Below are 12,524 nucleotides of genomic sequence, written 5' to 3' on the forward strand. Positions count from 1 at the left end.
AGTGGTTGTAATCAGGGGCATAGCTAGGGGTTCAGCCTAGGGGGGCGAGTGAGTCTGAGTGGGCCCCCAACCTATTATGTTACCCACAGGGAACCTCAGTAGACCCCAAACAAATAGAGGTGTAAGTACAGTGCAGACACATCCAGTGACTCACAGGTGACGTCTTCTCTGATCAGAGTGGGTCAGGTTTCCTTTTCTTTTTCATCGTGAAGACTCTTCCAACCACAAATCATTACAGCAGTATCTGCCAGACTAACATCTTCAGCACCTTACTTTTACGGCACCTTTAACCACCTCTATACAAACTCTCCATCATAGTGCCCTTAAACAGTAACTGAGACCTCTGTGAAGACCAATCTGTAGTAATTTTCCTTTTCTGTGCTTCTTTCTATACTTCAATCCCTTCTTTATGCCTGTATCTGTAGTTAGGATCCATCATTGTGTCCTCATCTGTAGTAAGACCCCCTCTTCGTGCCCCATCTGTAGTTGTGCTCCCTCTCTTTGCCCTCTGTAGTTAGCCCCCCCCCCTTTGTGCCCTCAACACTAGTTGGGCCCCCACTTTGTGCCTCTATCTGCAGTTAGCCCCCCCTTTGTGCTAAATAAATGGTACCCCTTTGTCCTAATGAACTGTACCACTGCTCCCCTGGATAAACTGTGCCTCTTATGAACTGTTTCTATATTAAATAGTGCCACTGTCCCCGTATTATACTGTGCCCACAATGTAGTTTGCCACTGCCTACCTAATAAACTATATTACTACTGCCCTCCAATGTACTGTACCACTGTCCTCTAATGTACTGTACCACTGTCCTCTCTAATGTACCGTACCACTGTCCCCTCTAATGTACCGTACCACTGTCCCCTCTAATATACTGTACCACTGCCCCCTCTAATGTACTGTACCACTGTCCTCTCTAATGTACTGTACCACTGTCCTCTCTAATGTACTGTACCACTGTCCTCCTAAATTATTGTTTTCCAACCAGTGGCTCCTCGGCTGTTCCTAAACTACAACCTTCATTATGTCAGCAGGACATTCATGGGAGTTCTAGTCTTGTAGCGACTGGAGGGTCACATGAGCGGCCGCACGCTCCATTATGTGCAGTGGGGAGTTGTGATGCGGATGCACCCGCATTAGAACTCAGCAGCGCTAACTCCCATTGTACCCTGGTGGCAGGACATGATGAGAGTTTTAGTTTGGTAAGAGCTGAGGAGCCACTGTTCGGAAGCAATCATTTAGGGGTACAGTTTATTTAGTAAAGTGTTCTCCAACATGTGACCCTCCTGCTGTTCCTAAACTACAAACCCCACTATCTCCTGCCAGAAGGGCATGATGGGAGTTGTAGTTTTGCACTTGAGTCGTCACAGGTTTAAGAACACTACTAAATAAACTGTACCTAAATGATTGCTTCCTAACCAGTGACTCCTTAGTTGTTACCAAACTACAACTCTCATCATGTCCTGCCACCAGGGTACAATGGGAGTTAGCGCCGCTGAGTTCTAATGCAGGTGCATCCGCATCACAACTCCCCACTGCACATAATGGAGCGTGCGGCCGGAGCCACACGCTCCATTTGCTTTCTGCAGCCGCTATTCATTGAATAGCGGCCGCAGAAAACGGATATGTCAGTTTTCTACAGCGCTGCTAGGGATCCCTGACGGAGTGTATACTATGTGTATACACTACGGCCGGGATTCCTCAAAAGGCAGTACTACATAAGTTCCGTAGAAATCACGGCCATTGTTACAATGGCCATGGTTACTACGGAACTTATGTAGTGTGAACATAGCCTTAAACACTAGTTTTACTTATCTCTTCTTACATCACATTACATACGCTCAGGGACACAAACACATCCCATGCACCCAGGACACACACACATCCCATGCACCCAGGACACACACACATCCCATGCACCCAGGACACACACACATCCCATGCACCCAGGACACACACACATCCCATGCACCCAGGACACACACACATCCCATGCACCCAGGACACACACACATCCCATGCACCCAGGACACACACACATCCCATGCACCCAGGACACACACACATCCCATGCACCCAGGACACACACCCATCCCATGCACACAGGACACACACACACATCCCATGCACCCAGGACACAGACACATCCCATGCACCCAGGACACAGACACATCCCATGCACCCAGGACACAGACACATCCCATGCACCCAGGACACAGACACATCCCATGCACCCAGGACACAGACACATCCCATGCACCCAGGACACAGACACATCCCATGCACCCAGGACACAGACACATCCCATGCACCCAGGACACAGACACATCCCATGCACCCAGGACACAGACACATCCCATGCACCCAGGACCAATGGCGGATTATAATGTAGGCAGTTTGGGCGGCCGCCCGGGGCCCGAGGCTCCGGGGGGGCCCATGACACGCTGCCCACATTATAATAGGGGGACCATCTATAAAGGGGGAAAGGGGGACCATCTATAAGGGGGGAAAGAGGGGGACCATCTATAAGCGGGGAAAGAGGGGGACCATCTATAAGGGGGGAAAGAGGGGGACCATCTATAAGGGGGGAAAGAGGGGGACCATCTATAAAGGGGGAAAGAGGGGGACCATCTATAAAGGGGGAAAGAGGGGGACCATCTATAAAGGGGGAAAGAGGGGGACCATCTATAAAGGGAGGGGGGAGAGAGGGACCATCTATAAGGGGGGAAAGAGGGGGACCATCTATAAGGGGGGAGGGAAGAGGGGGGACCATCTATAAGGGGGGAAAGAGGGGGGACCATCTATAAGGGGGGAAAGAGGGGGGACCATCTATAAGGGGGGAAAGAGGGGGACCATCTATAAGGGGGGAAAGAGGGGGACCATCTATAAGGGGGGAAAGAGGGGGACCATCTATAAGGGGGGAAAGAGGGGGACCATCTATAAGGGGGGAAAGAGGGGGACCATCTATAAGGGGGGAAAGAGGGGGACCATCTATAAGGGGGGAAAGAGGGGGACCATCTATAAGGGGGGAAAGAGGGGGACCATCTATAAGGGGGGAAAGAGGGGGACCATCTATAAGGGGGGAAAGAGGGGGACCATCTATAAGGGGGGAAAGAGGGGGACCATCTATAAGGGGGGAAAGAGGGGGACCATCTATAAGGGGGGAAAGAGGGGGACCATCTATAAGGGGGGAAAGAGGGGGACCATCTATAAGGGGGGAAAGAGGGGGACCATCTATAAGGGGGGAAAGAGGGGGACCATCTATAAGGGGGGAAAGAGGGGGACCATCTATAAGGGGGGAAAGAGGGGGACCATCTATAACGGGGGAAAGAGGGGGACCATCTATAAGGGGGGAAAGAGGGGGACCATCTATAAGGGGGGAAAGAGGGGGACCATCTATAAGGGGGGAAAGAGGGGGACCATCTATAAGGGGGGAAAGAGGGGGACCATCTATAAGGGGGGAAAGAGGGGGACCATCTATAAAGGGGGAAAGAGGGGGACCATCTATAAAGGGGGAAAGAGGGGGACCATCTATAAGGGGGGAAAGAGGAGGACCATCTATAAAGGGGGGAAAGAGGGGGACCATCTATAAAGGGGGGGAAGAGGGGGACCATCTACAAAGGGGAGAAGAGGGGTCCATCTATAAAGGGGGAAAGAGGGGGGGTCCATCTATAAGGGGGGAAAGAGGGGGACCATCTATAAAGGGGGAAAGAGGGGGACCATCTATAAGGGGGGAAAGAGGGGGACCATCTATAAGGGGGGAAAGAGGGGGACCATCTATAAAGGGGGAAAGGGGGACCATCTATAAGGGGGGAAAGAGGGGGACCATCTATAAGCGGGGAAAGAGGGGGACCATCTATAAGGGGGGAAAGAGGGGGACCATCTATAAGGGGGGAAAGAGGGGGACCATCTATAAGGGGGGAAAGAGGGGGACCATCTATAAGGGGGGAAAGAGGGGGACCATCTATAAAGGGGGAAAGAGGGGGACCATCTATAAAGGGGGAAAGAGGGGGACCATCTATAAAGGGGGAAAGAGGGGGACCATCTATAAAGGGGGAAAGAGGGGGACCATCTATAAAGGGAGGGGGAGAGAGGGACCATCTATAAGGGGGGAAAGAGGGGGACCATCTATAAGGGGGGAGGGAAGAGGGGGGACCATCTATAAGGGGGGAAAGAGGGGGGACCATCTATAAGGGGGGAAAGAGGGGGACCATCTATAAGGGGGGAAAGAGGGGGACCATCTATAAGGGGGGAAAGAGGGGGACCATCTATAAGGGGGGAAAGAGGGGGACCATCTATAAGGGGGGAAAGAGGGGGACCATCTATAAGGGGGGAAAGAGGGGGACCATCTATAAGGGGGGAAAGAGGGGGACCATCTATAAGGGGGGAAAGAGGGGGACCATCTATAAGGGGGGAAAGAGGGGGACCATCTATAAGGGGGGAAAGAGGGGGACCATCTATAAGGGGGGAAAGAGGGGGACCATCTATAAGGGGGGAAAGAGGGGGACCATCTATAAGGGGGGAAAGAGGGGGACCATCTATAAGGGGGGAAAGAGGGGGACCATCTATAAGGGGGGAAAGAGGGGGACCATCTATAAGGGGGGAAAGAGGGGGACCATCTATAAGGGGGGAAAGAGGGGGACCATCTTTAAAGGGGGAAAGAGGGGGACCATCTATAAAGGGGGAAAGAGGGGGACCATCTATAAGGGGGGAAAGAGGAGGACCATCTATAAAGGGGGGAAAGAGGGGGACCATCTATAAAGGGGGGGAAGAGGGGGACCATCTACAAAGGGGAGAAGAGGGGTCCATCTATAAAGGGGGAAAGAGGGGGGTCCATCTATAAGGGGGGAAAGAGGGGGACCATCTATAAGGGGGGAAAGAGGGGGACCATCTATAAGGGGGGAAAGAGGGGGACCATCTATAAGGGGGGAAAGAGGGGGATCATCTATAAAGGGGGAAAGAGGGGGACCATCTATAAAGGGGGAAAGAGGGGGACCATCTATAAAGGGGGGAAAGAGGGGGACCATCTATAAGGGGGGAAAGAGGGGGACCATCTATAGAGGGGAAAGAGGGAGACCATCTATAAAGGGGGACTATCTCCTATAGGATTAGCACCCTCCTCTCCTGACATCCTCTGTGCTGCTGGGACCTCCCCTATAGATCAGCACCCTCCTCTCCTGACATCCTCTGTGCTGCTCGGACCTCTCCTATAGATCAGCACCCTCCTCTCCTGACATCCTCTGTGCTGCTGTGACCTCCCCTATAGATCAGCACCCTCTTCTCCTGACATCCTCTGTGCTGCTCGGACCTCTCCTATAAGATCAGCACCCTCCTCTCCTGACATCCTCTGTGCTGCTGTGACCTTGGGGGGGCAACATCAGGGGACCAGGTGAGGTGGCAATATGTTTCTTGGGGGCAGTGGAGGTGGGGTGGGCAATGCTTACTGGGGGTAGCAGCAAAGGACCAAACATTATGTTTATTGGGGCCAGCAGGGAGGGGAGGCAAGCAGTATTTATTGGGGACAGTGGGGGGGCGCAGTAGCAGATTATAATGTGGGCAATTGACTGGGGGGGGGGGGGGGCCCAGGTTGGGTGGACAGCCCGGGGCCCAGGGTACATTTAATCCGCCACTGCCCAGGACACAGACACATCCCATGCACCCAGGACACAGACACATCCCATGCACCCAGGACACAGACACATCCCATGCACCCAGGACACAGACACATCCCATGCACCCAGGACACAGACACATCCCATGAACCCAGGACACAGACACATCTCATGCACCCAGGACACACACACATCCCATGAACCCAGGACACAGACACATCCCATGCACCCAGGACACACACACATCCCATGCACCCAGGACACAGACACATCCCAGGCACCCAGGACACACAGCACTTACTGTAATTGCAGGGAAGCTCTGAGGGGGCCATGTGGTGCAGCTCTCGGATCTTCTCCTCACAGTCGGACTCTGGGCCCCTCCTCTTCTTCTGTCCCGACATCCGAGAGCCGGAAGCAGCCAGAGGAGGTAGTGAGGGAGCGGGGGAGGGGCCCAGGCTGTGAGGAGGGGGCCCTGTCTGTGTTTCTTCTGCCCTGGTATAGAGTGAGCAGACACACAGACAGGAAGCTGCAGTGGCTGCGCAGAGAGCAGCGGCCGCTACTTCCGGCCAGCCTTAAAGTGGCAGAGCGGCCTAATAAACATCCGCCCTCTGCGGCCCCGGCCCGGGGGCCCCCAGCCTTGGTGGGCCTGGGAGCGACTGCCCCCTTTTCCCCCCTCTAATTTCGCTTCTGGTTGTAATACATGTCCTTTGCAAGTTGTCTATGAATAATAATAAACCCTGTAGCCAATCCTTATCAATAAAAGAATTTGCTTGACCTTGTTACTATGGTTTAAGGGGTTGTCCAGTATCACAAAAATATGCTGCCTGCTTTTTTTTTTTTTTTTTTAATAAAAACAGCACCACACCTGTCCACAGGTTATGCCTAGTATTGCAGTTCAAACTCCATTGAATAATCATTGCTATGATATAATAACACATAACCCAAAGACAGGAGTGGTGTTGTTTTTGGAAGGAAGCAACCATGAATGTCTAATCCTGGAAATGCCTTTAAGGGTTGGGAAGGGTTAGGAGGTATGCTTCCTGGAATTAAGCCCAGCATGATTTTTTTTAATGATACTAAATATACTTCAATGAGGAAGTACAAGACCATATGAAAGACATTAGACTAGAAAAAAGTTCTCGGGCAAAGTTTCTGTTTAGCAGTGCCAAAACTATGGTAAGACATAAAAAGGGGAGTTGTCTATATGTTTGGGGAGGTGTTGATTGAACATAGTAAACTACACTCACCTGCCTGGCTCTCTCACAGCTGCTGGCATCGTACTGCTCCGCACCTGTGCTGTCTGTGGTCTTTTCTGAGTTCTGGGGTCATGATGATGCAGGCCCCCTTGGCCAATTAGCTATTGAGCAGGACACTGCAGCAGCCACTGACTGGAAGGCTACCACACAGCAAGGACTGAGCCTAACAATACCGGTGACTACACAGGAACCAGGGAGGTGAATGTAGTTTATTGTTTTTAGTCATCTTTCCCCGGGCATATAGTAAAGTCCGCTGGCCAGACAACCCCTTTTATGTAATTGCAGAGAATGTTATAATAATAAAAACAAAATACTCACCTTTTTAAATCCCTATCACTTTAGCATCACCACTTAAGTGGTCCCCACCATTCTGTTTCTAGTAGTGATGATGTCTCATACATCCATGTGACCATTGCAGACAGTATCTACAGTATCCGCAACATCCTTGTGCCATGTATATAGGGTTGATTCTAGTTCTTCTGCTGCCTGAGGCTAAAATGCTGATCCTCCCTTTCCCTAAAAAAAACATAAGTAATAGATACTGTGGGTATGCAGCCATAATTACATCCCTTTAAACCAAATGTGAGCCTGTAGAATGCAAAGGAATAGGAGCAGAGGGTAGTATAAAAATTGTGAGTATGTTAAGCCCTTCCTCCCTATTTGTAAATACACTATATGTGACTACCACGTATGGTATCTGCCTTTGCTGTTTACCAAAAAGGGTTAATGAGTTGTCCAAGATTAAAGAAAATTACAGTGGCTGCTTTCTTCCAAAACAATTGACACATTTCATCTGGATGTGTAGTATTACACCTTAGCTCCATGCACCATTTTAATTAAACTGCAATACCGCACACAAACTGAGGACAAGAGTGGCACTGTTTCTAGAAAAGAAAAAAAAACTATGTGCTTTGCTAAAAAAAACTATGTGCTATGCTATGTTTTTCTAATCCTAGAGTAACTCCTTTAAAATGATTTTTGTTTCTTTACTATACAAAGTGGTCTTACTAATCATAGCTATGAATCTGCCTGAGTCAGCTGACGTAGGGAGCTCGGTATAGCTTAGCTGAGGCTTTCTATGTTTGGGAAGTGAGAGGGGAAAAGCCACTGCCAGATACCTTTGTGTGTATACCAGCAGGGAATAAGCTGTACACATAGACATATACAACCAATGAATAAACTGCACACAGACATATACCAGCAGTGAATAAACTGCACACATAGACATATACCAGCAGGGAATAAACAGCACACATAGACATATACCAGCAGTGAATAAGCAACACACATAGACATATACCAGCAATGAATAAGCTGTACTCATAGACATATACCAGCAGGGAATAAACTGCACACATAGACATATAATACCAGCAGTGAATAAGCAACACACATAGACATATACCAGCAGTGAATAAGCAACACACATAGACATATACCAGCAGGGAATAAACTGCACACATAGACATATACCAGCAGGGAATAAACTGCACACATAGACATATACCAGCAGGGAATAAACTGCACACATAGACATATACCAGAAGGGAATAAACTACACTCATAGACATATACCAGCAATGAATAAGCTGTACTCATAGACACATACCAGCAGTGAATAAACTGCACACATAAATATGAAACTATACCATCCTCTAAGGTCCAGCTGTTTTTCTGTCCCTTTTTGTCTAACTTAGTGGCCAATGCTGGAAGGCAGGGTCAATCCTCTTTCGCCTCTGGTCTAATAAGATGTGGAGACTAAGCAGTAGAGATGCAGGTACACACTACCAGATGTATTTGCTGCTGTCGTGCCCACTCTTTGTATCATGATCTGTGCTGGTTCGCTCTTCACTGAAGGCTCTGCTTTGACATACAGAGACCAATTCAGGACTGAAATTTAAGGAAAATGTGGCAAAAACACAAACAATGGCAAGACACTCATATAGGTAGAACATCAACCCCCAAGCCCCTATAAAAAAATAAAACCCCAGACCAGAATCCAAATTTTTTTATACTCCAGGAAGGGGGGTGCAGCTTAGCTAGATGATCATCAACAATTCCCACCTCTTCCACTGTCTTCTCCACTCAGATCACCTTTCCTTTAGGATCAAGCCTGCAGGGTAATGTGATCTCAACACCGATATCTATTAGCCCTCTAGGATAGGGGTTCTTCACAGCCCCCAACCCAACCTAATGACAAGCTCCCCAAAGAGTTGATCACAACACACCTCGGTGGTGCCACTGGATATTGTGACCTGCTGTCCAGCTCATCTGTCAAAATATAGATAGCATATCCATAGTGCATCATAACTACATAAATATATAAGCCACAAAAAAACCCTGGTAATGTTGAACATGATAAAAATCACTTTGTGTAATAGTACCCTAACCCTGGTAAAGGATGTGCTGATCAGTGCTGCTCTGGAAAACGCCCTAACCTGTTCAAATGGTGTGGTCATAGCCAGGATTCATTGGGTGTGTAAAAGAACAATGTCCATCCCAGTCTCCTCCTTTAGGTCCTGTTATGTTAATGGTCATATCTAGTTACCTTGGGTGCTTGAATAGTTAAACTAGTTCTATTCCAGTTTCCTCCTCTAGGTCCTGTTGAGTTACTCGATTAACTATTTTACGATTCATAGTGTTCCAGAGGCAGACATACAGGTACGTGCTCCTAATCCTGTGTCCAGTATCCTAATCTGTACAGGTGATCCTAATATAGGAATAATACTTGACTTCTGGATTGTCTATATTTATCTGATTTTACCTCTTTACCATTATCTTAAGAATGGATTGCTTTATATAAATGTTCAATGCAGGGCAATATTAGCACTGCTTATATTTATTGATATAAACTGGTTATAATAAGACGACAGGACTCCAAGAGGATTACTTCTATGTTTTGGATTGTGTTGTGCAGTTATAGTATGGAAGGGTCATTGTTACAGCATTATTATTATTAGTAGTAGTAGTAGTAGTAGTAACAATAATATTTTAAATTTAAACTTTATGTATTGTGTCAACACTGGGGCCTAAATTTTTTTTGCCCGCTTTTCTTTCAAATGCGCCAATTAAAATATCTAAGCTAAGAATTAGACTTTCTATTTATTCTCTTGTGTACGTAGTGCTTTAAGTAATTTTTTCAAATGTTTAGTACCTGCATTATGTGATTTGATCATGTGATCCAGTAATTTTTCATATATGGTCCTACAACTTATTCTTTCGGACATTTTACGTAAGTGTTTCTGGACGGCAAATACAGACTCCAGGATACATCTGTATTTTGCTGCCACAATGATGGATATTCTGAAAGACGACTGTAAAATGGACAGAAAAAGATATTGAGGGATCAATGTGAAACAGGTCACACACAAAAAGGAAAAATCCCCAACACACATTTATGTATGCATTCCATAGAAACTATGAGGATTACAGGAAAAAAACATACTGCCCGAAAAACTGCAACATATTGACCGTATTGCTGTATTTTAAGAATGAATAAAAATGCCATGAACCCATAGACTATACAACAAGCAAAGAAGAATAACAACAAAGACATTCACTGCATATATTATTCCCTTTTTGACTTTCCTTATTTGACTTATTGTCTTTATTGTCGTGTTTGACTTCTTCCTTATTTGACTTCGAGGCTATGTTTTCACAGTGTATTCTTTTTTGACAAGAACGGCTCTGGTTGCCAATTATAACAATGGCCGTTCTTGTCAAAAAAGAATACACTGTGTTGAATCTTATAGGAAACAGTGGGCGATGTGGACACAATTTATTGCTCAACGGCCACTGTTCCCCCACGTCGTTGAAATAATTGACATGCATTTCCAGCCGATGTTCACACAATGTATGGCTGTTCTCACAGACGTACATTGTATTGAAGTCAAAGGTTAATTGAATTGCAGACATACCCAAAGGTGCCCGCAATTCAAATAACTATTCAGTAATGTTCCTGCGGCCAATATGACAGTATCAGCCACAGGAACCTGTAAAAAAATGCGTCCGTTACTGTGCTGTAATACAACGGCCATTGCATTACATTGTGTGAACATAGCCTAAGTCATGAGCTGGCTGCCCACCACTGTCCATCTGCCTCTGGGCATACGATCTACAGTGACACCTCGATAAAGGTCCAAGCTGAATCAAAAAGTTGAATAAATATATTGGGTTAAATATTTTGGCCGTAATAAAAAAGAAGCCTAAAAGGAGGTCTAAGCAGTAGAACCAACAGACTGCTGGTTCCCATGTACATGTTGTGGATTAATATTTATTCTGGACAAACACATTGAGATTTCACTAAGCACTCAGTAAATTGTAATCCTGACAAACCTATTCTAAGCTTATTTGTTTGAACGTAGTTCAGTATTTCAGCCCTGTTTTATAAACAGTATTTAGAAGATAAGAAGATAAGGAATAATCTTTCATTGTTGTATTCTGTGTCCGTCATGTAATACCACAGAACCCTAGAGACATACCTCATCTTTTCATTTCTCATGAAATGGTAAATGGTTATTTAATATTAGACTATAACTATATGTTAGCATATAAGAGAGACGCTAACTTGCACAGTGCTGTATGCTGCACCCCGAAGGTGGTTAACACACATCACATTATCGCCATTGTAATTTGTACTAGGGCAGTGCATTAGTAACTACATATTTTGCTACATGCCAAGTAATTGCGGAACTACTCCCTGATTCTCACTATAGTACATTCTTCTTAGCACATGATACCTAATTGCACTAGTCAGAGGCGTAGCCAGAGGTTCAGCCTGAAGGGGGGGAGGCAGCGAGTAATGGTACTTTTACACAGAGCGATAATTTGCCCGATCGCACGATTAACGATTTTGAATGAACAATGTTTTTTTATAACGATCAGCGTTTAGACGGAACGATACATTGTACGGAATATTTGCTATGCGATCGTTTTGCGATCGTTTAAGCCTATCTCACACATAGGTGAAATCGCTGAAAGAATGTTTACACGGAACGATCTGCGAATTTTTTGCGAATGATCAACAAGGATTTGAGAACATGTTGAAAGATCAAAATGAACGATTTTTTGCTGGTCATTTGATCGTTCGCTGCGTTTACACGTACGATTATCGTTCGAATTCGACCGTTATCGTGCAAAAACGAACGATCAATCGTCCCGTGTAAAAGGACCATAAGTCTGAGTGGGCCCTCTACCTAGGTAACCAGAAGGATTATGGGTATGCTGGGACTTGTTGTTTCACCCATCATCACTGCAGAATTTACAAACAGCACTGATGGGACAGAAGCAGAATACACAATGTATATCAGTGTGACGTTATCTCTATAGCTACAGGGGATGTCTTCTCTATAGCTACAGCTTAGCAGGGTGTGACGGCCAAATATCATTGGATTTTTAGTCAGCAGATCCTCCTTTGTATGAAGACAATGAAGAATGTAACCCAACATGCCCCTGAAATTCAATGCACACTGTACCTGCTGAAATCATCTATTATAATATACCATGCCCATGTACGGATTAATTATACACTGTGTCGATATATATATAAATTCATTATATACTGTGCCCAATATATAAATTATACACTGTGCTTCATATTTCAATTCAAATACTGCACTCAATTTATGAATGAATTATTATATTGTTCCCCCCATATAT

General features: G+C 46.3%; 1 protein-coding gene and 1 long non-coding RNA gene across 4 annotated transcripts in view; one reads left to right on the forward strand and one right to left on the reverse strand.

Moving 5' to 3' along the window:
• Positions 1-9,215, reverse strand: LOC138788038 (uncharacterized). Its single transcript, XR_011362545.1, has 3 exons — positions 8,516-9,215; positions 5,912-7,382; positions 1-244 (listed from the first exon to the last, which is right to left on the reverse strand). It is a non-coding gene; the product is annotated as an uncharacterized lncRNA (long non-coding RNA).
• Positions 6,908-12,524, forward strand: part of LOC138788036 (4-galactosyl-N-acetylglucosaminide 3-alpha-L-fucosyltransferase FUT6-like) — a 26,030-nt gene continuing 20,413 nt past the window's right edge. The window contains exon 1 of one of the 3 annotated variants that reach the window (XM_069965492.1): positions 6,908-7,064. The gene's annotated coding sequence lies outside the window, so the exon portion shown is untranslated. Of the gene's footprint in view, positions 7,065-8,984; positions 9,571-12,524 lie in introns of those variants that run through there. The other 2 variants (XM_069965491.1, XM_069965490.1) reach the window with 2 other exon arrangements.

The sequence above is a fragment of the Dendropsophus ebraccatus genome, chromosome 4, assembly GCF_027789765.1.
Source record: "Dendropsophus ebraccatus isolate aDenEbr1 chromosome 4, aDenEbr1.pat, whole genome shotgun sequence".
Lineage (NCBI taxonomy): Eukaryota > Metazoa > Chordata > Amphibia > Anura > Hylidae > Dendropsophus > Dendropsophus ebraccatus.